Raw genomic sequence first — 27,603 nt, 5'->3', positions numbered from 1 at the left:
CACTTCCATCCCCACTTCAGGAGGGCTGCTCGTCTAGGGGAGCCCTGGCAAAGAAATGCCTGTGGAGGTGTCTAGAATGTATTTAAAATACTTTTTCGAAGAGGGCTTGAAGTTTTCTGAGAGTTTAGAACACTAACTTTTCTGCAGCAGATGACTTCATAATTGCTGCGCCGCTGAAAGGAAGTGATACTGAAATACGCTTTGCGGGGCAGGGCTGGGAATCCTCTCATGGTGACAGAAAAGTCGTTTATTGAGTGAGAAAATCATTGCATATTTTCAAGGAATTTGAGAACCTTTGTATGAGAGATCAAGCCAAGGGGAGCTGAAATTCAGTGAATGCCGACCTTTGAAAGAGTTGAAAACACTTTGCACAGATGAGAAAACATACAGAAGATCTCAGATGCTTCCTCTGCGTCAGGCTCTTCTCTGAATTCAGGGAAATTCAGCAAGCAGCACATGAACTAAAAGAGCACTAAAATGTGTTCAGTGCTGTGCTCTGGTTCCCTGTCTTGGGCACTGAGAAGCAGAGGACAGCCCGTGGCCGCACTGTCCGGAGGCCCCTCCAGACTCTCCGAGGTGACCCATGCCCAGGCACCTCTGAGGGCACCATACAGGGCGAGCTGGATGTATGGGAGCCTCCTGGACAGGTAGACCCTCCCCTGGGCTGAGGCTTCATATGGACTCCAGGCCCGGGTTCCCAGTGAGGAAAGTCAAGGCAAGGAAGCGCGCAGGGGCACTCAGAGCCTGGTGCTAGGGCGCATCTTCCCTGGCGCCCTCTGCTGCTCACTTCAGCTCCTGGACAGCTGCGGCCTCCCTGTCTATCTCCTAGAGCCTCCATGGGGCTGTCTGCTCCTGCCCTTCAGGCGGCCGTGTCACCTGGCTGCATTGACACCTGGCCAGCTTGCCTGTAGAAGGTGTGAGGGGAAGAGTAGCATTGCCCTCCTGGTCCCACCCAGTGATGACAAAGGCAGATGCTGCTGCTGGCCACACGGCCCCTTCCCTACCACTGGGCAGCTCCAGCCCCTTCCATGCTCAGCTGCCGCCTTGTGGGGCCATGCACAGGTTTCTCCAGTGAGGCCACCTCCTGCCTATACCCACACACGTCTTTCCACCCTGCCATGGCTATCCACCTTCCAGATGGATTGAACTGTGTACCTCCCCACAAATCTTCTGTGCTTAAGTCCTAACCCCCAGCATCTCAGAATGTGCTCTTATTTGGATACACAGTCTTGTAGATGTCATGAGTTCAGATGAGGTCCAGCTAGAGTAGGTGAGCCTCTAAGCCACTACGGCTGGGGCCCCAACAGAAAAGGAGAATTGGACACATCCACACACATAAAGGGAGAGTGCCATGTGAAGGTACAAGCTTTGCTGCCACAAGCTAAGGAACCACCAGGAACTGGAGAGGGTGGGCACAGGTCCTCCCTAGTGCCCTCAGAGGGAGCCTGGCCCTACAGCACCATGATCTGGGGCTTTGGGCCTCCAGGGTGTGAGAGAATAAATTCCTGTGGTTGAATCCCCTCTGTTCCAGCAACCCTGGCCAGCTAACACTCACCCCACCAGGGCAGCATGGGCTGGCCAGCCTCCCTACTCAGGTGTGCATTCCCATGCAGAGAGAGAAGCCATGTGGCATATGCTTGCTGACCCAGAGACTTTAGGAAGAATAAAAGATTTTAGAACAAAGGCAATTCCATCCAACTATTCACATTAACAAATAAACAGGGCTTAGAGCTATCCACTTGAGAGGGCGTAATGACCCAAAGCCACCTGAGACCCAAACTCTCAGTCCTGGCTCAGTGTCCTCGCTATTTCTTGGTTCCTCTCTTTAAATTTGCAATATAAACTTACCTAGAGGATGCACTCTTATCTGACTTATCGGGAGTGTGGCTTGCTCTAGAGTCTCTCCTCACCACCACAGCCTCCTCAAGTGTGCGGCACAGGGCCCTCCAGGGTGGGCACTATTCCATGGAGAACCTTCCAGCACAGCTCAAATGCTCACACCTTGGTGTCAAGGGGCATTGCTGTGCACACTGCACCTTCCAGATGCAACTGAGCGCTCCTCAGAGAACCAGTGCTTTCCGAAGCCGTACTAGTACAAAGAAGGAATGCCAGCAGGGATCCCTGCTCTGTATAGTTTCCAGGCAAAAGGGCACAAGATGGGGAAACATATTCATTCCTGAGTTTTCTGTCCATAAGTGCGAGGACCCCAGCGGCTGGGTGCTGAGACTTTGGGGCCTGCCTTCTCAGCGCATGGATGGTGAAGCTGCAGAATGGGGCAGTGTGAGAACCGATGGGTGGGAAACGGCCTCTGTCTTTGAGTCACACGTTGAGAGAATACTGTCATGAACTTCAACTGCATGCTTTCCAGGAAAGTGGAGAACTAAAAATAGCAACCTAAGGACATGGAAAAAAATACAAGTTTCAAATGAGGAATGGGAATATCTGTCCTGGTCTGAATTACCTGAAGAGCTATCCTGGCCTCTGCCTCTGCTGCTAAGACAGGTGTGGCCTGGAGCCGTGTGTACATGGACAGAGTGGGTCCACTGTGTCCACTGGTGATTCTGACTCACCAAGCACTTTCCTCTGAACAGCTGAATGACTCGAACACATTGTTTAAGGGCAAGTCCTATGGGATGGCTCCCAGGAACCCCTTCTCTACAGCACAGATGGAACAAGACTCAGGAGCGGGGGCGAGGGCTGGGAGGTGTGGAGGCAGAAAACTTTTTGTAAAGAGTCTTCCAGGGTCCTAAAACTGAAATATTCTTGGTGTGTGTTCTAAACATAAAACAGACTCGTCTCTTAAAAGTTCTCCCCAAAACCCCAAATGACTGACTTCTTAGAGGACACTGTTGCTGTCCTCTCACTCTCTGGAATGCGGGTGGAAGAGGGAGCCATGTGAAGGAGAGGTCCAGTGAGGAGGTGAAGGGAGACGCTCACAGGGAGATGCTAAGCAAACACCTATTTGAACACTAGGAAAGAATTAAGTTCATGAACCCAACCATCTCCACTGAGTTTCTGTAATTTCTCTGCCACCCTCCTCAGAGAAGGAAAGAATGAAAATGTGAAAGATTGAGTTAGAGCCAGCTTGTGAAGACCAGGGCAACTGAAGCAAGCCCCTCCCTCCTGGACACCTGAGACCTCCCAGGGGCATGGAAACTTTAGCCATCAGCCAGGACCACTCAGACGCCAAGAGGACGGGCAACGGAGGATGACATGGCCAGGTGGTGGGATCATGGAAGGGGTACTACACCTGTGGGCAGGTGATGGGCTCACGGGGGGATGGCGGGGAGAGTACACTTGTGGGCAGGTGATGGGGTCATGGGGAGATGGTGGGAGAGTACACCTGTGGGTGTCACAGGGGTTGGTGGGGAGAGTACAACTGCGGGCAGGGGATGGGGTCACAGGGGAATGGTAGGGAGAGTATACCTGTGGGCAGCGGATGGGGTCAAGGGGGGATGGTGGGGAGAGTACACCTGTGGGCAGGGGATGGGGTCAAGGGGGAATGGTAGGAGTGTACACCTGTGGGCAGGTGATGGGGACACGGGGGGATGATGGGGAGAATACACCTGAGGGTAGGTGATGGGGTCATAGGGGGATGGTGGGAAGAATACACCTGCGGGCAGGTGATGGGGTCACAGGGGGATTGTGGGCAGAATATAGCTGTGGGCAGGTGGTGGGGTCATCGGGGGATGGTGGGGAGAATACACCTGTGGGCAGGTGATTGGGTCACGGGGGATGGTGGGGAGAGTACACCTGTGGGCAGGTGATGGGGTCACAGCGGGATGGTGGGGAGAATACACCTGAGGGCAGGTGATGGGGTCACAGGAGGATGGTGAGGAGAATACACCTGAGGGCAGGTGATGGGGTCACAGGGGGATGGTGGGGAGAATATACCTGAGGGCAGGTGATGGAGTCACAGGGGGATTGTGGGCAGAATACAGCTGTGGGCAGGGAATGGGGTCACAGGGAGATGGTGGGAGAGTACACCTGTGGGCAGGTGGTGGGGTCAAGGGGGGATGGTGGGGAGAATACACCTGTGGGCAGGTGGTGGGGTCACGGGGGGATGGTGGGGAGAATACACCTGTGGGCAGGTGGTGGGGTCATGGGGAGACGGTGGGAGAGTATACCTGTGGGCAGGTAGTGGGGTCATGGGGAGATGGTGAGGAGTGTACACCTGTAGGCAGGTGACGGGCTCACAGGGGATGAACCTATAGTGCGACCCCAGCTTCTCAAGCAGCCCAGACTACATGAGCCCTAGACTGCAGAAGCACAATTTCTGGACTCCCCCAGCCAGTTCATCAGTCAAAGCTACAATTAATCATATGGGATTTTCAGTGGACCCTTTAAAGGGTCCTTTAAAGGAAATGGGTCAGCACATGTGATGTAAAATAACAGTTTATACATTTACAACGTACTTACCGCAGGCTAAGCATTAGCATCTCATGTCATCTTCACCATGATCCTGGAGGAAGGTAATTCCTGGTGGGCAATGGGATACCTGAGGCCCAGAAAGTCGTGCAAATACTTCCAGCTCCCAGAAATGGAAGAGACAGACTTTCGCTCCTGGGTCAGAAGCCCTGGCTCCTGGGCACCGTGGAAGCTGCCCCATTCTCCAGAGCAGGCACCATGTCCCTGAAGCATCTGGGGTGCAACCTAGGCATAGGTGAAACACGGGATCCACAGTTAGGCTGCGTACCATCAGGCCAAGTTTGTTTCCAAATATTGTAAATATGAACCTTTGCTTGAGTCTATAGCTCTCAAGTGTTTTTTTCCCTTTAAAATCACAATTTTTGCCGAAACGAACTGGTTATTCATGTATTATAAATTCATCCATTCAAATAACCACATATGCACCCATGTCAAGAGGTTGTAGTGATCCAAAGGGAACCAAGACAAGACCCTGTGGACCAAACTTCCGGACTTTTCCTGAAGCGACTGAGACACATCCTGGCGATATCCTTCGCACATGATGACAGGGGCAGAGGGAAGGGGAAAGACAGAAAGACAAGAAAGACGACAGCAAGAGAAAAAGAAAGAGAGAAAGAGAAAGGAAGGAAGGGGAATAAAAGGAGGAGGCTTGTTCTAGCTGGAGATTTAATAAGGTTCTTTCTTCCCATTTTAATGGTAAATAGAGCAAACCTTCATGACAGGTGTTCCTTTTAAAATGAAATTATTAGGCTGTGAATTGCAGAGGCTGGAGAGCAAATAAAACAAACAAACAAAAGATGATTTCTATTTCCTCACTGGAGGGTCTGTCTAAACCAATGAATGCAATTTAAAGGCAGGGCCTGCAGAAGAGCGGTCTGCATAATGCGCGGCAAGGCCCATCCTGTGTGTGTAGAAAAGACTAAAAATAAGAATGGATAAAGGGAAATCTAAAGAGAAGAGGATCTTCTTGGCCCTGAAAGCACAGGGGAATTGCCTTTACTGCACCAACCAGAGACAAGCTGAGAGGCGGCTTCTGAGAGCGAGGTAGGGAGCCAGTGGTGTCGGCAGGGATGCACTTGACTCCAGCCTGACAATCCGGAGTGGCCGGGGTTCCTATACTCCCCTGGCCCTGACATCTCCCGGGAGCCCCCTTTCTCCTGGTTGTTCGTCAGGACGCATCTCCTTCCAATGCGTCCCCTTACCTGGCTGCTCGGTGCCAGGCTGTAATCTGTTTTTTCTCAGTGCTTGCTCCATAATGATCCCTGACTCCTGCAAAGGCCGCAGCGTGAATGAGATGTGATTCCGCAGCAGCGAGTCGGTGCTTAAATTGAAATATTATGGGAAGGGCAGCCCACTGCAGACCTTTGATGTAGCAGCTCATGGCTCGGGGGGAGCTGGGGACACGGAAGCCATTGTCCACTGTACTCAGTTCCTCGTCATTTCCAGGGGAGAGCGGAGAGAGCAGAGAGCGTCAACACAAATAATTACAACTGGATCTGCAAAGTGAGTGCTGCAAGCTGAAGATTTGCCCCCTGGCTGGTATCTGTGGGAAACAAAGCCAAGAAGAATCATTCAGTATATTTTAAATGGCTTAAAATCCATTTATATATGGCAGGCACCTGAGAGTCATTTCTGGGCAGAAAGACAAACACATGAATACAAGCCATAAATGAAAAGAATCAACCAGTTACACCATTAAAAATGTCTGAATATAATGCCAGTTACTACGAGTGTGGAGGGTGCATCTCTGAGATGGTGAATTTCTTCCCACCTAAAAGCAGGGTGACCTAGGAGGAACTGGTAGTGCCCTTTCACTTATTTTCAGACAGGCTCAAGATTACTTTCAATAAATAAGTATAATTGTTCATAATTTGAAGAATGTACTTACCTGATGATGACATGACTTTAAATGTCAAAAAGCTAAAAGATCACACACACACACACACACGCACCTACCTGTCAAAACTAATAAATGAACCCAGCAAAGTTGCAGAATATGTAATCAACACACAAAAGTCAGTTGTGTTTTTTATGCTAGTAATAGACAATCTTGAAAGAAAATTAAGAAAACAATTCTATTTGCAAAAGTATTAAAAAGAATAAAATACTTAGAAATAAACCTAACCAAGGAGCCTTAACACTTGTACTCTGAAAACTATAAAACATTGCAGAAAGAAGTGAAAAACAAATAAATGGTGAGATGTTCCCTGTTGAGATTGGAAAACTAAAGAAGCCAATACATTGGAAAAGTGATCTACAGATTCCATTCAATCCCTATCAAAATCTCAACCTTTTTTGCAGAAATAAAAAAATAAATTATCCTACAAATAATATGTAATTTCAAGAGACCCTGAACAGCCAAAACAATCTCAAAAAATAACAAATGTGGACATCCCACACTTCCTGCTTTCAAAAATTACTACAAAGCTACAGTAATCAAAACAGTGTGGTATGCTGTGGCATAGACTGACATATAGACCAAGGGCATAGAATAGAGATCCCAGAAATATACCCTCATATATAAGGTCAAATGATTTTTGACGAGGGTGCCAAGACCAGTCAATGGGGAAGGACAGTCTTTTCAACAGATGATGTTGGGGAAACTGGACATCCACTTGCCAAACACAAAAAACAAGAAAAACCCTCATGAACCTGGACCCTTACCTTTCATTATACATAAAAATTAACTCATAATGCATCAAAGACCTAGACATGAGAGCAAAACTATAAAACTCTGGAGAACACATAGGGAAAAAGCTTCATAGCATTAGATTTGGCAAAGATATCTTGCATGTGACACCAGAAACATGAGTAATAAAACAAAAAAATAGATAAATTGGGCTTTAGGCCCTCCATTATTAAAATTTAAAAATTTATTCAACGAAGGACATAAACAACAGAGGAAAAACGCCACCCACAGAAAGGGAGAAAACATTTGTAAATTATATAGTAATAAAGAAATAACAGTCTAGAATATATAAAAATATCTACAACTCAATAACAAAAACAACACGATTTTAAAAAAATGGGCAAAAGACTTGAATAGACATTTCTCCAGAGAAGACAGACAAATGGCCAAGAAATACATGAAATGGTGCTCAGCATCACTAATCATTAGGGAAATGCAACCGAAGAACAATAAAATACCACTTCGCCTCCATTGGGATGGCTATTATTCAAGACAAAGAAAGTTGATGAGGATGTTTAGAAATTGGAGCTCTTGTGTACTGGTGGCAGGAAGGTGACATGGCAAGCCACTGTGAAAAATGGAATGGTACTTCCTCAAAACAACAACAGAGAATTAGCCAGGTACGCTGGGGGCCTGTGCATAGTGGTGTGTGCTTATAATACCAGCTATTTGAGAGGCTGAGGCAAGAGGGTCACTTGAGCCCAGAAGTTTGAGGCTGCAGTGAGCTATGATGGCACAACTGGACTCCAGCCTGGGCGACCGAGTGAGATCCTATCTCTGAAAAGATGATGATAGATAGATAGATAGATAGATAGATAGATAGATAGATAGATAGATAGACAGACAGACAGACAGACAGACAGACAGACAGACAGACAGACAATGACAGAGCCATGTAATTAAGCATTGGTTCTTCCAGGTTTACATCCAAAAGATGTATGCAGGGATGTGTACAGTGTAGGCAGTGATAAGTCACTGTCCTGTGGAATCTTACAGGGAACAATCATTTCAGTTGTTTTCTACCAAGTGGTTAGAATATTTTATTTTTTCATCGAATTGAATTATTTTGCATAAGTTGAATTACCTGACTCAAACAACATATTCCAACCAGTTGCTGCTTCCACACAGGTAAAGGTTTAAAGAGTTAACCAGCCTTTCCAATGTCCATGATCAACATCAGTGGGCAATTGGGACAAATTAACACCCCCCCCAAAAAAAAACAAGTTTGGCTTTCTCTTATGCCCTATAAAATAGAAAGTCAAATGGGGAGAGACACAATTATCTTGATAGTAGAGCCAAAAATAAAACAACTCCTGTCTTGCAGCTGTTAACTTTGCAAGGGAATAAAGACAGCAATAAACCAGAGGCCTGGCTTCAGTTCTGTAGCTGCCTGTGCCTGTTGCTGTCCTTAATTGACTCAGAAAAAAAAAAAGAAAAAGAAGAAGAGGCTAATTACAGCAATACTACACACTTCACAGAGGTGCTATAAAAGTAAAATGAGATAACGGACATGGAAACCCTTAAAAGTTTAGGCATGATGCACAATGGGTTATGAGTTTTATTACTAAATAATATATCTGGTCAACGAGGGTGACTGTCCAGAGGCCCTTCCATCTATTAAATTCCCTCAATAATCTAGGAAAGCATAAGTTATTGGGAGGATTAGTTGACATTGTTCTCGTAGAATGTTTTCCTGTCACACTTTAGCCCATGAAATGCCTTAGATTGTGTGTGTATGTGTGTGTGTGTGTGTGTATGTGTGTGTGTGTGTGTGGATGGGTACAGAATTAATCGTAGAAGAAATAAGAAAAAAAAATATGGCCAACATATTTCTACCATGTGGATGTTTCTGTTTTGAGTCCCCTTTGAATTCTACCCTATGTAGAAGAAAGCACATAGTATTTCCATTGGGGGGTGGGGAGACAGGGTCTCACTCTGTCACCCAGGCTGGAGTGCAGTGGCACAATCATGGCTCACCGCAGCCTCAAACTCCTGGACTCAAATGATCCTCCTGCCTCAGCTTCCTGAGTATCTGGGACCACAGGTAGACAACACCACACCTGGCTAATTATTTATTTATTTTTTTGAGGACATGATGTCTCCCTACATCACCCAGTCTGGTCTCAAACTCCTGGACCCAAGTAATCCTCCTGCCTTGGCCTCTGAAACTGCTGAGATGACAGGCGTGAGCCACTGCACCTGGCCACACAACACGCAATTTTGATGCCAGCAAAGAACCTTCTGTTGCCATCCCCCACACACAGAGGAGAACGATGCCCTGCCCCCATCCCCAGTGTTGTTCTCCCCCTCAGTGTTCAGCCCAAATTGGGTCTCCACCTGGGATCTCCTCTGTCCCCCTCCGGCCAGGGGCTATTTGTTGAGGAGCAGGGAATGGGGGGTGACTCACCCCACACCCCAGCTTTCATTAGAGCTCCTGTTTCTGTGTTTACATATATCGGGCTTCTGATTAAGATTTTTTTTTTAAATTGGTTTTACATGGCTTTGAGGAGAGAAAAAGGTGAAAAGAGATTTAGATGGTGATTGCTCTATGAGTATCTACTGTTTACTTCTTAGAAAAGTCATCTTCTGAGTAACTGACCATGACAACAAGGAGAATTAAAGTCCCTGAAATAAACCAAACAAAAGCTGAAATTCTCTTTTTGTGCTTCCAGGCCTATTCTCTCATCTCCAGCACAAATTTAAACAAATAAAACAACCATTCCTCACTTCTCTAAGTGATTTTTCTGTTATGTGACTTACTACAAAGTACGATTCTTTGCTGGTGACTTACCAGCACTTTGAAAGAGTGAAATACATTTTTCCAATCCACACACGCAGTTGTATTCAATCATTAAACATTTCTCGTCAATCTTCAAAGCATCTCCATTCCCCCTGTCCCCGGAGGCTCTAGTAAGGGTCCATCTTTACCCAGAACATGTGTTTTTGCCATGACACAGCTTATGTCATTTCTATGAAACATTTTTGTAATCACTAAGATTTTTTAAAAAAATATGTAAATAAACAACAGTGTATATATTGGGCTTAATCTCACTTTGAAACCAGAAATATGTCAACTGACAAGCAATCTTTTCCATCTCTGTTCTGACATAGATAGCCCTTGCACCTCTTGTCACTGGACTCATTCATAAAATGCATCATGCTTATCTTGAGATTGCCAAAGGGTACAGTTGAGAATGGGAGGTGTGAATGTTGCTAGTTCTCTGGGTAAATATTTGTACTGGTCAGAGACAATGGAATCCTACTGTACACCCAGTGGCCTTTCTCACATTCAACTTGCTACCAGCATCTTCTCTACTCAGAGATAAAGACAATGCAGATAAAATGAAATACATGAAGAACTTGTTGATTAGAAGTTTACTGAAGTATTTAAATCAAGTGACTTGTGTTAAGGCTCTTTGCTAGGGAGACCAGACCTATGATGGCTGGTGGTGAATTTTTTACCTGGAATTATCATCCAGAAAATATTTACTTAGAAAATCATTACAATGCAAGAAACAAATGTTGATGCCATCAAAAACTCATAAATTAGTGGAGCTGAGAGCAAGTTTTTTTTTTTTTTGAGAGCAAGTTTTGAGATGAACACAATGTACACTCTCACTGTGTAAACTGAGTCAAGGAAAAGCTCTATGACTGTCCTTTCTGATCAACATTTCCATTTTTTCTACTATACATCTTTGTATTTTGCTTCTCCTACTATTCTAACCTTTGAGGATTTTTTCATTTACTTCCATTTAGCATCTTGACAAATCTGGGTGGACTGTAGGACACAATCCACATTCAATTTAATGGGAGGTAAGTCTGAAAAAATGTCCCTGTTGAAGATCTAGTTTGGGTGGAGCCCTGGATCTTACAGTCTTATTCATGATGCAGAAGCATCACACTGCTCTCGCTGTATACAGAAAATTCCCTTTGAAGAAAGAAAAAGAAAGTCAGCTCCTTTTGACAATACAGAATACAAATGTACGAGCTGTGATGAAAATCACCAAACTTGCAGTTGGGGAGATTAAGCATCCATTGATTATTGTATTAAAAACTGTAGTGTGTGAGCAAACAAAACGTTGGGCTTTCCAAGTTTTATGATAAAGTTAATGTGCTTAAGATCATCAATCTCCACTGCGTGGAGTGACGCCTTCAGTAATTTTGCCCCTGTCATCAAAGCAGCCTCGTGGGATGGACGGTTGCCCACGCCGGTAATGAAGCACTTCATGCAGAAGCAGCTGTCGCCTCACCTGTTTGCCAGCCCATCCGAAGACCGGAGAAATTCTCCAATTTAGCAAGCAAACTTAAGTCATTATTAGAAATGACAGGGAAACCTGATGAAATTGTACTTTCAATTGGAAAACAAAATTGCAATCAGACCAACATGATTTCCTCATGGTCTGACCATGCTAATGCCAGTCGAGACATGGGCAAATGTATTTAAAAGTCATAATGGAGCATTACCATGCGATCTCCTTTCACTGGCCCTTATTAATATAAAACTTCAATTTGCATGTAAATGCGGTCAACTTTCATATCATCAAAATACATGAGGCCTGGGAAAGTAATGAATTGAAGTTGGATGCAGCAATTACTGACGTTTATAAAGAATTTTAAAGAGGTCAGTCTAGCCTTGGCTGAGAAAATGAGGAAATCAACAGGGAATATTGTCAATATAGCAACCGGGGGAGTTGGAGCCAGTCCCAGGTGTTGAGAGCGAGATGATGATTAATAGAGAGGGAGCGCGTCGCCTCTCACCCATGAGGGCTCGGCCAGACCCCAGGCGCAGCGGCAGGGCTGCATGAAAAGGTTCTTGCTAGGTCCTCGCTCCAGCCGCCTGGTGGTGCGTTCCGGGGGGAATGAAGTAGCAAGTGTTTATGAGCCAGCCGTGCTGAAGGTTTAATTGGGCTCCACAGCCTTTCCGCTCCCTTCAGTAGTTGATATGCAGTTTAACCTTTTTTTCCCACCTCAGACACACCAGAGCCACTGGGATTTTAATAAGGCGCTCGCATGATGGCTTGGCTAAACATTGCCTTAGTTACTAAATTGAGCTAAACTGCCTCATTGCGTTGTAATGGCAATTCATACGTTGCCTAATTTTTTAAAGAGGAAATATTTATCCTGCCTGCATGTTTCATAAATCCTCAACCACGTGACCTGATTTGGGGGGATTTTCTTTGCCTATTTGTACAAACAAGTTAACAGGCGATATAATTTTAAACATGCCTGAGAAATCAATGCAGAGGTGGCCATGCTGCTGTAATTTTGGAGGATTTAATCGCAGATAATGCAGGGTCAGAGTTTGTCTTCAGGATTTGCCGGCCACGTTTTCACAATATTACACAGATAGGCAGGGCTTCTCATGACCAGGTCTCCAAGAAGCTAGAAATTACACAGCCTCTTACCTAAAGAGGCCAAGGCGGGGTCCATGTCCCACTGCTGTGGAGGGGAGCCTGGCCTGTGGTGTTTTCTGCTGTCCATCTAATCTTTGCATTAACCCATTAGGCATCTCTTCCCTGTTAGGCTGTTTAAGAGGCATATACACATTCACTATAAACGCAGGTTCCTTTGGAATTCCACACACCTTTTTGAAATAAATAGATTTACTGTCTGCTGTTTTTAATTGCTTGATTCAAGGGAAGCCTCTGCATCAGGCACTTCCCATGCTTGGTTTGAGGTCACCCCACCGGTCGGGCATGGTGCCAATCTCTCGCACCAGATTCTTCATTGGACTCTGCTGTCCCCATATCCGTCTTTCTTTATTTTTGGCTCTTGTATTGTTCTTCTTTCCTGACAGTATGCATAATTATGGATGCCCAGCCAGCTTCAGAGCTATGCAAATATGCATCAGCATTGATACATGTATTTGCTGTCTTCAAAATCTACATCCTAGACATGAGATTCCAGGTACAGAGTCTAAATGTGATCAGTGTTGAGAGCTGGCAAAATCTCAGTCTTTGAATACACAGTATCCATTAGTGACAACTGGCTTAGCACCACTTATACCCTTTACCACCAGTACTTAAAAGAAAGCTCTGGAATTCATGTTAGTAGGAAAAATTCCTGTCCCCCAAAAGCAATGGAAAATGGGTAAGGTTGAGGGTTATTTACTGAGCAGGGAAAAGATTCTCCAGGTATTGTGGGCACCCTTCAGTGCCTAGATTCTGATGCATGTGTCTCTAAGAGTTAGTGTTTCCCCAGGGCTATAAAACTTCACGTCTGTGTTTTTTTGTATACATTATCTCATTTGTGAGCTATATCTGAATGTACTTTAATATAATGACTTGCTAAGTGAGCATGCTGTGTTGGAGGGTCTTTTTCCTGGAGGGAGTCTGCATCCAGGTGCGTGTGGGGGATGGGGAGTGGACGCTTGAGGAGCAGGTGCAGAGGTCCAGGCAGCAGGGGGCTGTGGGTGCGGGCACTGGCGCAGCTGATGCTGGCACTGCAGCTCCTTCTGAAATGAATGCTTTGTTCTGACTCAAGACTTGGCCTCAAGTCAGGCCATGGGCATAGCAGGGGTGGAAGAAGTGGGACAGGGCACTGAGGCAGTTCTCCACAGAAAGACGATGGCATCAGCAGGAGGGGCTGGGTGCTAGGAACTCAACCACACACAGTCTGGAGGAACCCAGGGATGGGCCACCCAGCACTCCCACTCAGGAGCCTGCCTCTCTCCTGAAAAGAATCAGCGCACATTTCATGCCTCTGCCAGCCAACAGATGCATTTGGCATTCCCCAGCCAGGTCCCTCGCTGCTCCTGTGAGGGCAGAAACACGTGTCTGGATGACTACCGAGGTCACAGCCAACTATAAGGCCCACCACCCCCAGCTGTGCCCATGCTGGCGTCACTCTCAGCCTGACACCTCACCTTGCCTTGTGCCTTCCTTCTGCCATCTTCTGTGTGTGTCCTGGAGCCCCTGTCCCCTGAAGTTGGGTCTTCTGCTCTCACAGACAGACATGGCTGTGGCTGCTGCAGCCACTGACTTAACCAGCACATTCCAGCCCTTAGCCGCAAAGCAAGGTTTCTAATAGACAGGCTGCATACAGCTGGTGCTCAGCAAAAGCCCCACTGCTCCTTCAAACCCCAATGCTCCTGCCCATCCCAGCCTCCCGCTGAGATTTTCCCTACATTCAGGAATTTTGCCCTCCTGGGATTGACTTAATTGGAAGCTAATGATGCTTTTCACAAGACCTTGACTATTCTGCGAGGTGGTGGTGGCCTGAAGAGGGAGTTTCTGCCTCCCTTCAGCTGTGTAATGGTTATCACCCTGAGTGTGTTGTTTTCTTTTCTTTTCCACATTGATGGCCATCCTACATAATTCAGGACACACAAAATCATTCTTGCTGAATAGAAGAATTCATAGCTGATGATGATGATAAAACAGAAGGAAATAACACAGGAAAATCGCATCATTTGGAAAACAAGATTGATTTTGGAAGATCATTGAGTTTTTCTAATTATTTGTTTCTTCTTTGCACTTAAAAAAGAAACACCTAATTGTTAAGATCTTGAGCTCAAATAAATCCCTCAATTGGTTGTACTGTTTTAGGGAAGTGAAAATATCCATCCTGCTTAAAATCATTCTTCACATTTTAAAATCATACTTAACTACAAACTTTAAAGCATTTCCCATACTTGTAACTAAATATTTGACCTTCCATTTCTTAATGATATCTCTGGTGCTCCAGTGTGTCTGTTATATACACCACTGTGGTTTCTAAAAGTGAAAAGAAGATAGCATGCTGAAACTGTGGCTAGGACACAGCAGGAGATGAAAGCTACAATTGGGCATTTTCTGATGTTTCCATTAGGAACACAGCACAAAGCAGACCCAAGAAATTGTTTTAAATTGTCCTGCTAACTACATACTAATCAGGTCAGCAAACCTACCCTCTGGAGACAAGACTAACCTCACGTTCACGTTCCTTCCACCTCGGGCTCTGCAACCTCAGGAACTAATCAAAGTTGTGCCTATTCATTGAAAAGAGAGGTGTACATCTAATTCTCATTATTGAAAGGAGAGGTGTATATCTAATTCTTATTATTGAAAAGAGAGATGTACATCTCATTCTTATTATTGAGAAGTGTACATCTCATTCTTATTTTTAAATCAATGAATAAACAACTGAAATTCAGCCAAAGGCAAGTTACACTTTGGCACAATAATCTGACTATTGGATTCTTAAATGTAGCATAAAAATAAGAAATTGCATATATACGTATTTTGGGATTTAATAATTAATGTTCATATAAACATACAGTTAAATAATTTTGTTTCCTCTACTATGGTCACTGGAAATATTTTCTAACTTCATTCTAGGACTTAACACTGGGCATACTCCAGTCACTCAAGTTTAATTGCAGCCATTATCATATGTTCTGACTTCTGGCTGCTTCTCCTCTTACCTCCTTTTCCCACACATCCACATCAGCTCCTGTTTGGTGAGGAGACAAGAGGCAGCAGATCTGGCTATCAAGGAGCAGACCCCACTCAACAGTGGAAGAGAGGCTGACTTTATTACTTACGTAAGTAAAGGAGAGCTATGCCTGTGAGAGTCAGCTTCCCTAAGCTAAGCGGGCTTCTATCTTGTATAGTGTGGGGTTCAGGGATTGGCACACTGTGAGGGGCGGCAGGAAGTGGGTACTCTAGTGATTTTGCTGACATTCGTGGGGGCACAGCCCCTGAAGCACCTGCACTGTGGAAATGCATCATTGATTATAGGAATTTGAACAGAATCCGGTAGATCTGTGGATTGGCGTTTGAACAGGATACTTGGAATCATGCATCAATTCACCCTGCTGTAAAGTGACATATTTTCCTCGGTGTGCTGGAACTCTATTAAAATTCTCGGCATCTCCTTTTAGGAGCCCCTCAGCCAACACTGCAGAAGAAGCTACTAGGAATTGTCCAGGTCTTCTCTAATATTGTTGACTTTTTTCTTGAAGACGGTATTCTATTCAAAATAATCTGGTTTTCTCATTTTAAACATCAATCAATGTGTGTTTGCCCTATTTGGGTCTTTGAATCCTTTGTTGAATTATCTGGTGGAGCAGTAGTTGTAGAGAAGTACTCATCAGATATTAAAACACCACACACATTATAATGAAGAGGAGATGATGGTGTTAGTCCATGATCCAGGAAGAGCGTGAAGTGCTGCCAATGGTTTAGATTGCCCACAAGTTGACCAAAATAAAATCTAAGACTGTACTGTCATCCCTAACTACTTGGCTAAAGAAAGCAATCTTGTTTGTTTTAGTCAAAGTGAAAGGTAAGTTTTTGACAACCACTTCAGGTTATGCAGTATCTGTAAATGGAACCACTATTTGCAGGTGCCTTGCCCACCTGATGCTATTTATACACATAGGAGCACTTTCATCTCTAGAGACGATGTTTAGGGAGACATAATCCACCAAAGTATTGGAGAATCTACACTTGGAATGATCTGTTAGATCCACAGAACATGTCCAAAGGTTATTTAAAGAGAGCTGAGCTATAGAGTGAGGCTGGTGATTGTCTTTAACAAGTCTAATTCTAAGCAATTTATTTAGGGTAGCAAGGGAAGCCTGACAGATTAGGACAAAAGTGAGCTTACCTTAAACTCTTTTTATTTTTTTGTGAGACAGAAACTCGCTCTGTCTCCCAGGGGCTGGAGTTCAGTGGTACAATCTCGGCTCACTGCAGCCTCCGTCCCCCAGGTTCAAGCAATTCTCATGCCTCAGCCTCCCAAGTAGCTGGGATTACAGGCACATGCCACCATGCCAGCCTAATTTTCTGTATGTTTTTAGTACAGACAGGGTTTCACCATGTTGGCCAGTTTGGTTTCGAACTCCTGACCTCAAGCAATCCGCCTGCTTTGGCCTCCCGAAGTGCTGGGATTACAGGCGTGAGCCACCGCGCCCGGCCACCTTAAACTCTTAAGGGATAAGATATGACCCCCCCCCCCCCCGCCCAAAACTACAGGACACAAGTATGCAAGAAGAAAACACAATCATCAGTGTTTCTAGGAAATTCCGGGAATGTTGTTGACATGGTTGTGGTGGAAGCTGTCTACCTGATTGCGTTAGAATCCTATTTCTGCTGCAGAAACTCACTACAAAGTTAGTGGCTTAAAACAACATGGATTTATTATCTTATAGACGCCCAAAATGCGTTTCCGTGGGCTGAAATCCGTGAGTGAGCGAGGCAGCGTTCCTTTCTGGACCCTCTAGAGGAGAATCCAGGCATTGCTTTCTCCGGCTTCTAGAAGCGCCCACGCTCTGTGGCTGCTGGTTCCTTTCTCCATCTCCAAGTCAGCAGTCTCATCACTCCACCTCCACTTCCAGGGTCTCTCTGACACTGACTCTCCTGCCTCCCTCTGTCACTTTTTTTGAGACCGAATCTTGCTCTGCCATCCAGGCTGGAGTGCAGTGGTGCGATTCTGACTCACTGCAACCTCCATCTCCCTGATTCAAGCAATTCCTCTGCCTCAGCCTCCCAAGTAGCTGGGATTACAGGCATGTGCCACCATACCCGGCTAATTTTTGTCTTTTCAGTAGAGATGGGGTTTTGCCATATTGTCCAGGCTGGTCTTGAACTCCTGATCTCAGGTGATCTGCCCTCCTCGGCCTCCCAAAGTGCTGGGATTACAGGCATCAGCCACCGCGCCTGGCCCCCTCTGTCACTTATAAGGATCCCGTGACTACATTAAGCCCACTGGAAAAATCAGGAAAATCTTCCCATCTCAAAGTTAGATGAAAAGCAACCTTCGTTCTAAGTGCAACCTCAGGCTCCGAACTGTAGGATGTAAACCTTTCTGAGGGCCATTATCCTGCCTACCACCCTCTGAAGCAGAGCACTTCATCCTTTACCTAATTCCTAATCTGCCAAGCTCTACCTCTTGTGCAGTCAGACATGAAATCCTCACAAGCTTCCCAGTTTACTTTGTGGAAAAGACTGAGTTCTTTGAAACCAATAGGTTCTTCCTCTATTATATCCTACATGATCATAGGAACTTTGTTCCTAAGGTAAAGAAAAATTGGAAAGTGAGATTACTACACACTATCAATATCTTCACTGAAATTTTATTTCAAAAATTGCACTTTACCCCTAGATTAGACATCCACCTCCATGCAGAACGCAAAGCACCTGCTGAGTTGAGTCAATTGAAAACACCATTCCGGGAGCAATGCAGGGCAGTGGCTATGACCACAAAAGATGCACAAGGGCCGGAATCACCATCTCATTTACTGGAATACCTCCACTGTCTCACACAGGGCCTGGAACATGGCAGAAGCTCAATAAATATTGATCAACTTATTGAGAGTGCATCAGCTTTGGAGGCAGAGTTCTGGACTTGATATTAACTCTGTGACCATAATAGGTTATTGACCTCTCTGTGTCATGGTTCCAAAAACATGATAATAAACGTGTGCTTCTCTATATAAGTGAATTCATGGAAGGTTCTTAGTACAATGGAAGCACCCATAACTGTTGACTTTTACAGTCGGCTCACTTGAATGTAAGCCCCAGAAGGGCAGGGATGCCTGCTGCTTTCACTCACGTCAGCATCCCCAGCACCCAGGTCAATGTCTGTGACACTATAGCCAGTCCATAAACATTTGTGGAATGAATAAAATTATATGTGATTACAATACTTTTATGTGTGAATGACTAAAGAATTTCTCAATTATTTTTGTAATTATGAAATATAATTAATCTTCTCCTTTACAAATAGCCACATTTTTCTTTTTAAAACTTATTTTTATTTGAAATAAAATACCTGATATGTAGTCTTTTATCCCTTACCTCCACCCTTCCCCCTGCCAGTCCCCAAAGTCCATTATGTAGTTCTTATGCCTTTGCATCCTCATAGTTTAGCTCCCGCTTATTAGTGAGAATATACGATGTTTGGTTTTGAGTTACTTTATGCAGAATAATGGCCCCCAGCTCCATCCAAGTGGCTGCAAAAGAGATTATTTTGCTCCTTTTTACAGCTGAGCAGTATTTCATGGTGTATATATGCCACATTTTCTTTATCCACTCATGGGTTGATGGCCACTTAGGTTGGTTCCATATCTTTGCAATTGTGAACTGCGCTGCTAAAACCATGGGTGTACATGTTTCTTTCTCATATAATAACTTCATTTCCTTAGGGTAGGTACCCAGTGGTGGGATTGCTGGATTGAATGGTAGCTCTACTTGTAGTTCTTTAAGGAATTGCCATACTGTTTTCCATAGCGGTTGTACTAGTTTACATTCCCATCTCCAGTGTAAAAGTGTTCCCTTTTCTCCACATCCATGCCAACATCTATTATTTTTTGGCTTTTAAATTATGGCCATTCTTGCAAGAGTGAGGTGGTATTTCATTGTGGTTTTAATTTGTCCAATTTTAAGACATGGTTTCAGTCTGTTGCCCAGACTGGAGTGCAGTGATGTGATCATAGCTCGCTATAATCTCAAACTCCTGAGCTCAAGCAATCCTACTGACCCAGCCTCCCAAGTAGCTGAGACTACAGGTGCCTGACATCATGTCTAGTAATTTTGCTGACATTTTTGTAGTGATGGAGTCTCATTATATTTCCAAAGCTGGTGAAATACCCCAAATTTTGAAGGGAAAAGCTAGTTTGGTCTTCCACAATTCTGAGGCCTCATTATTTTCTCAATAAAAGTAACGTCTCCTTAATTTTGATTATGCTTCTGGTGTTTTCTATATAAGCGATACGTACTATTCCTGAAATGATGCTCTATTTAAAAAGCCAAAGTAAAGTACTTTTCAAATGAACACTTCTTTGTTTCCTATTCCTAATGTATAAATTTGCATTAAAATAGTTCAGTATGTTTTTGTAATGTTAGTTTATTTATAACACTTCCTCAATGGCTAGATGTAATCTTCAGAATCCTCATTATTTTACAAACAAAAGAATATTATAAACCAATGTAGTTCCAGACAGTCTGGCTGGTTAAAATCTGGGATAGCAGCCAGGCACGGTGGCTCACGCCTGTAATCCCAGCACTTTGGGAGTCCGAGGAGGGCAGATCAGAAGGTCAGGAGTTTGAGACCAGCCTGGCCAATATGGCAAAACCCCGTCTCTACTAAAAATACAAAAATTAGCTGGACATGGTGGTGGGTGCCTCTAGTCCCAGCTACTTGGGAGGCTGAAGCAGAAGAATTACTTGTACCCAGGAGGCAAAGGTTGCAGTGAGTCGAGATCGTGCCACTGCACTCCAGCCTGGGCGACAGAGCGAGACTCCGTCTCAAAAAAAAAAAAAAAAAAAAAAAAAAAAAAAAAAATCTGGGATAGTATTACATGGGACCCATTATGTGGGACTCTAGATTTGGAGTAGTAACATTGAAGAATATGGAAATGAAGGACCTTTTAATGATTGTATTATACTCTAGCAGATTAATAATAATATGGTATTTTCTCAGTGCTATTTCTTGATGTGTCTAGAATATTACTAGTCTCCCACTCTTTGGATATGTCTAATCATCCCTGAACCAAGAAATTGTCACACTGTGCAAGAAGAATTTAAGGTGATCTCCCAAGAGAAGAATTCTTGTGTCTATGGAGAACCCACACCAAAAAGGGTATCCTGTATGTGATTTATGGGAATTCACTTATTATTATCTCTTGTGGATTTTAACAATACTTATTGATTACATAATTATTGATTACATAATTATATAATTAATCAGTTGTAGCATGTTAAATATTGCAGTGTTTTTAGCATATGCAAATAAGAAACTAGATTTTAAGTTTTTAAGCACAAGGTGCTTGATATGCCTCCTTAGAAGATGAAATCCTCTTCCTTCTTTGCACTTGAAAAAATTGTAATTATATGCTTATTTTGTGCTCAGTTTTTAAAATACTGTTTTTTTCTTAGTAAAGAGTTGTTAATTATTTATTAGTTTTTCAGTCACTGTGCAAATAATTGAACATTTGGGAGTAGGTAACACAAGCAAGCTCTGCACCTGGGAAGCTAAGATTCTAGCAAGACTGACAGTGCACACGCACACCAAGCAGCCAACCAAGATACAAATGTGCCTGTGCCAAGGATAATGTGAACAGCATACAAGGATGCAGTCAGGATCAAAATTTGCTGAATAGTCAAGGAAAGCACTCCAGGGAATCATGTTTAAGTTAAGTTGAGGTTGCAAATAATTCCATCTTGTCAAAAGCAGGGAAGAGTAAAGAAAAACAGAGGGAAGATGATGATGTTGGGTGAAGCTTCTTGAGAAGGGGAGGAAGCTGTGGGTGGGCAGGAGTGCAGAAAGGCATCACAGGAGAGACTGCAGGAGGGACAGCGGTCTGAGCTTATGTGCATGAAGGTTCCATCAGGGGAGTAGACTTAATTTAAAATGCAATGCAGGAAGGCAGCAAAGAGCTCCAAGATGGTGTGGTCTGACCCATGTTAGTAAGTACGGAGCAGAGACACTGTGGGTGTATGAAAAAAGGAAGTACAGAGAAGGAGTTTGTTGCCATGACTTAGAAGAGAAGATGGTGCCTTGCTCTATGTAGGCGGCAACGTGATAGAGAGTGTGTCAGTCGGTTGAACGTGGTGGGGAGGGAGGCCATGGGGAGGAGTTTTAGATTGGTTGATGATTCATGGTCAGGGAGAGGAAGAACCTGGAAGCACTCAACAGTTCCTGGCTGAAATCCCAGGGGAACTAATGGAATCAATTTCTAAGGCAGCAGTGAAAATGGGCATCATTGCTATGAATATATTCCAGTGTGTGAAGAACAATCACTTCATGTTTACTTACTTGAGTTTTGTCTTGATTTCATAAAGACCTGCTTTTCTTGATACCTACATAGTTGTTTTTCTCATTATAAAATTTACTAGGATTATTTATTCCATATTTTAGAATTTGAATAATCAAGTATGTCCAAATATGTTTGATTATTGCATGTCACAAAATGATCTATTTATTTAAGCAGTATCCATATCTTTTTGAGCATCAGGAGATATCAAGATATTTCTATTCATATGAATATAAATATATATGTAGAGACAGTCAGAGCTGTTGTTTCTAGATAGAAGACAGCTCCTTAAGTGAACTAACTTGTTAGCAGACTAGTTACAGATTATAACAACATTTTCAATGTTTTCAAGTTTTGATAAAATTAGTTACATAGTTTATTAATTATAACGAGGCAATGGAGGGTGTAACTTTTTTCATACTTAGATATTCTAATATAAATCTTTAAGTAATTGGTCGAACAAGCAGACAAAAATAGAATATGTGATTTTGTACAAAATTATAAAAAACCAACATAATGAACATACACAAGAATGTTCAATTTGGGGGAGGAGCCAAAATGGCCGAATAGGAACAGCTCCCGTCTACAGCTTCCAGCATGAGCAACGCAGAAGACGGGTGATTTCTGCATTTCCATCTGAGGTACCGGGTTCATCTCACTAGGGGGCGCCAGACAGTGGGCGCAGGTCACTGGGTGCAGCGCACTGTGCGTGAGCCGAAGCAGGGCGAGGCACTGCCTCACTCGGGAAGTGCAAGGGGTCAGGGAGTTCCCTTTCCTAGTCAAAGAAAGGGGTGACAGACAGCACCTGGAAAATCGCTGATTGCTAGCACAGCAGTCTGAGATCAAACTGCAAGGCGGCAGCGAGGCTGGGGGAGGGGCGCCCGCCATTGCCCAGGCTTGCTTAGGTAAACAAAGCAGCCGGGAAGCTCAAACTGGGTGGAGCCCACCACAGCTCAAGGAGGCCTGCCTGCCTCTGTAGGCTCCACCTCTGGGGGCAGGGCACAGACAAACAAAAAGACAGCAGTAACCTCTGCAGACTTAAATGTCCCTGTCTGACAGCTCTGAAGAGAGCAGTGGTTCTCCCAGCACACAGCTGGAGATCTGAGAACAGGCAGACTGCCTCCTCAAGTGGGTCCCTGACCCCTGACCCCCAAGCAGCCTAACTGGGAGGCACCCCCCAGTAGGGGCACACTGACACCTCACACAGCCGGGTACTCCTCTGAGATAAAACTTCCAGAGGAACCATCAGACAACAGCATTCGCGGTTCACGAAAAACCACTGTTCTGCAAACACCGCTGCTGATACCTAGGCAAACAGGGTCTGGAGTGGACCTCTAGCAAACTCCAACAGACCTGCAGCTGAGGGTCCTGTCTGTTGGAAGGAAAACTAACAAACAGAAAGGACATCCACACCAAAAACCCATCTGTACATCACCATCATCAAAGACCAAAAGTAGACAAAACCACAAAGATGGGGAAAAAACAGAGCAGAAAAACTGGAAACTCTAAAAAGCAGAGCACCTCTCCTCCTCCAAAGGAACGCAGTTCCTCACCAGCAATGGAACAAAGCTGGATGGAGAATGACTTTGACGAGTTGAGAGAAGAAGGCTTCAGACAATCAAACTACGAGCTACAGGAGGAAATTCAAACCAAAGGCAAATAAGTCAAAAAGTTGAAAAAAATTTAGACGAATGTATAACTAGAATAACCAATACAGAGAAGTGCTTAAAGGAGCCGATGGAGCTGAAAGCCAAGGCTCGAGAACTACGTGAAGAATGCAGAAGCCTCAGGAGCTAATGCGATCAACTGGAAGGAAGGGTATCAGCGATGGAAGATGAAATGAAGCGAGAAGGGAAGTTTAGAGAAAAAAGAATAAAAAGAAACGAACAAAGCCTCCAAGAAATATGGGACTGTGTGAAAAGACCAAATCTACATCTGACTGGTGTACCTGAAAGTGACGGGGAGAATGGAACCAAGCTGGAAAACACTCTGCAGGATATTATCTAGGAGAACTTCCCCAATCTAGCAAGGCAGGCCAACATTCAGATTCAGGAAATACAGAGAATGCCACAAAGATATTCCTCGAGAAGAGCAACTCCAAGACACATAATTGTCAGATTCACCAAAGTTGAAATGAAGGAAAAAATGTTAAGGGCAGCCAGAGAGAAAGGTCGGGTTACCCACAAAGGGAAGCCCATCAGACTAACAGCGGATCTCTCGGCAGAAACTCTACAAGCCAGAAGAGAGTGGGGGCCAATATTCAACATTCTTAAAGAAAAGAATTTTCAATCCAGAATTTCATATCCAGCCAAACTAAGCTTCATAAGTGAAGGAGAAATAAAATACTTTACAGACAAGCAAATGCTGAGAGATTTTGTCACCACCAGGCCTGCCCTAAAAGAGCTCCTGAACGAAGCGCTAAACATGGAAAGGAACAACCGGTACCAGCCACTGCAAAATCATGCCAAAATGTAAAGACCATCGAGACTAGGAAGAAACTGCATCAACTAACGAGCAAAATCACCAGCTAACATCATAATGACAGGATCAAATTCACACATAACAATATTAACTTTAAATGTAAATGGACTAAATGCTCCAATTAAAAGACACAGACTGGCAAATTGGATAAAGAGTCAAGACCCATCAGTGTGCTGTATTCAGGAAACCCATCTCACATGCAGAGACACATATAGGCTCAAAATAAAAGGATGGAGGAAGATCTACCAAGCAAATGGAAAACAAAAAAAGGCAGGGGTTGCAATCCTAGTCTCTGATAAAACAGACTTTAAACCAACAAAGATCAAAAGAGACAAAGAAGGCCATTACATAATGGTAAAGGGATCAATTCAACAGGAGGAGCTAACTATCCTAAATATATATGCACCCAACACAGGAGCACCCAGATTCATAAAGCAAGTCCTGAGTGACCTACAAAGAGACTTAGACTCCCACACATTAATAATGGGAGACTTTAACACCCCACTGTCAACATTAGACAGATCAACGAGAGAGAAAGTTAACAAGGATATCCAGGAATTGAACTCAGCTCTGCACCAAGCGGACCTAATAGACATCTACAGAACTCTTCACCCCAAATCAACAGAATATACATTTTTTTCAGCACCACACCACAACTATTCCAAAATTGACCACATAGTTGGAAGTAAAGCTCTCCTCAGCAAATGTAAAAGAACAGAAATTATAACAAACTGTCTCTCAGACCACAGTGCAATCAAACTAGAACTCAGGATTAAGAAACTCACTCAAAACCGCTCAACTACATGGAAACTGAACAACCTGCTCCTGAATGACTACTGGGTACATAACGAAATGAAGGCAGAAATAAAGATGTTCTTTGAAACCAACGAGAACAAAGACACAACATACCAGAATCTCTGGGACACATTCAAAGCAGTGTGTAGAGGGAAATTTATAGTACTAAATGCCCACAAGAGAAAGCAGGAAAGATCCAAAATTGACACCCTAACATCACAATTAAAAGAACTAGAGAAGCAAGAGCAAACACATTCAAAAGCTAGCAGAAGGCAAGAAATAACTAAAATCAGAGCAGAACTGAAGGAAATAGAGACACAAAAAACCCTTCAAAAAATTAATGAATCCAGGGGCTGGTGTTTTGAAAGGATCAACAAAATGGATAAGACTGCTAGCGAGACTAATAAAGAAAAAAAGAGAGAAGAATCAAATAGATGCAATAAAAAATGATAAAGGGGATATCACCACCGATCCCACAGAAATACAAACTACCATCAGAGAATACTACAAACACCTCTATGCAAATAAACTAGAAAATCTAGAAGAAATGGATAAATTCCTGGACACATACACCCTCCCCAGACTAAACCAGGAAGAAGTTGAATCTCTGAACAGACCAATAACAGTCTCTGAAATTGTGGCAATAATCAATAGCTTACCAACCAAAAAGAGTCCAGGACCAGATGGATTCACAGCCGAATTCTACCAGAGGTACAAGGAGGAACTGGTACCATTCCTTCTGAAACTATTCCAATCAATAGAAAAAGAGGGAATCCTCGCTAACTCATTTTATCAGGCCAGCATCATCCTGATACCAAAGCCGGGCAGAGACACAACCAAAAAAGAGAATTTTAGACCAATATCTTGATGAACATTGATGCAAAAATCCTCAATAAAATACTGGCAAAACGAATCCAGCAGCACATCAAAAAGCTTCTCCACCATGATCAAGTGGGCTTCATCCCTGGGATGCAAGGCTGGTTCAATATACGCAAATCAATAAATGTAAACCAGCATATAAACAGAACCAAAGACAAAAACCACATGATAATCTCAATAGATGCAGAAAAGGCCTTCGACAAAATTCAACAACGCTTCATGCTAAAAACTCTCAATAAATTAGGTATTGATGGGATGTATCTCAAAATAATAAGAGCTATCTATGACAAACCCACAGCCAATATCATACTGAATGGGCAAAAACTGGAAGCATTCCCTTTGAAAACTGGCACAAGACAGGGATGCCCTCTCTCACCACTCCTATTCAACATAGTGTTGGAAGTTCTGGCCAGGGCAATTAGGCAGGAGAAGGAAATAAAGGGTATTCAATTAGGAAAAGAGGAAGTCAAATTGTCCCTGTTTGCAGATGACATGATTGTATATCTAGAAAACCCCATTGTCTCAGCCCAAAATCTCCTTAAGCTGATAAGCAACTTAAGCAGTCTCAGGATACAAAATCAATGTACAAAAATCACAAGCATTCTTATACACTAATAACAGACAAACAGAGAGCCAAATCATGAGTGAACTCCCATTCACAATTGCTTCAAAGAGAATAAAACACCTAGGAATCCACCTTACAAGGGACGTGAAGGACCTCTTCCAGGAGAACTACAAACCACTGCTCAATGAAATAAAAGAGGATACAAACAAATGGAAGAACATTCCATGCTCATGAGTAGGAAGAATCAATATCGTGAAAATGGTCATACTGCCCAAGGTAATTTATAGATTCAATGCCATCCCCATCAAGCTACCAATGACTATCTTCACAGAACTGGAAAAAACTACTTTAAAGTTCATATGGAACCAAAAAAGAGCCGGCATTGCCAAGTCAATCCTAAGCCAAAAGAACAAAGCTGGAGGCATCACACTATCTGACTTCAAACTATACTACAAGGCTACAGTAACCAAAACAGCATGGTACTGGTACCAAAACAGAGATATAGATCAATGGAACAGAACAGAGCCCTCAGAAATAACGCCTCATATCTACAACTATCTGATCTTTGACAAACCTGAGAAAAACAAGCAATGGGGAAAGGATTCCCTATTTAATAAATGGTGCTGGGAAAACTGGCTAGCCATATGTAGAAAGCTGAAACTGGATCCCTTCCTTACACCTTATATAAAAATCAATTTAAGATGGATTAAAGACTTAAACGTTAGACCTAAAACCATAAAAACCCTAGAAGAAAACCTAGGCATTGCCATTCAGGACATAGGCATGGGCAACGACTTCATGTCTAAAACACCAAAAGCAATGGCAACAAAAGCCAAAATTGATAAATGGGATGTAATTAAACTAAAGAGCTTCTGCACAGCAAAAGAAACTACCATCGGAGTGAATAGGCAACCCACAAAATGGGAGAAAATTTTCACAACCTACTCATCTGACAAAGGGCTAATATCCAGAATCTACAATGAACTCAAACAAATTTACAAGAAAAAAACAAACAACCCCTTCCAA

General features: G+C 43.6%; 1 long non-coding RNA gene across 1 annotated transcript in view; it reads right to left on the bottom strand.

Moving 5' to 3' along the window:
- Positions 1–229: 229 nt before the first annotated feature.
- The window catches only part of LOC129527954 (uncharacterized), a 119,183-nt gene continuing 91,809 nt past the window's right edge, over positions 230–27,603 (bottom strand). The window contains exons 3-5 of the long non-coding RNA XR_008673065.2: positions 5,631–5,971; positions 4,420–4,653; positions 230–2,394 (exon numbers count right to left, since the gene is read on the bottom strand). This is a non-coding gene — a long non-coding RNA (uncharacterized lncRNA). The remainder of the gene's footprint in view (positions 2,395–4,419; positions 4,654–5,630; positions 5,972–27,603) is intronic.

The sequence above is a fragment of the Gorilla gorilla genome, chromosome 19 (assembly GCF_029281585.2).
Source record: "Gorilla gorilla gorilla isolate KB3781 chromosome 19, NHGRI_mGorGor1-v2.1_pri, whole genome shotgun sequence".
Taxonomy (NCBI): Eukaryota; Metazoa; Chordata; class Mammalia; order Primates; family Hominidae; genus Gorilla; species Gorilla gorilla.
Note: the sequence above shows the minus strand (reverse complement) of the source record. Positions and strands in the feature narration are given on the sequence as shown.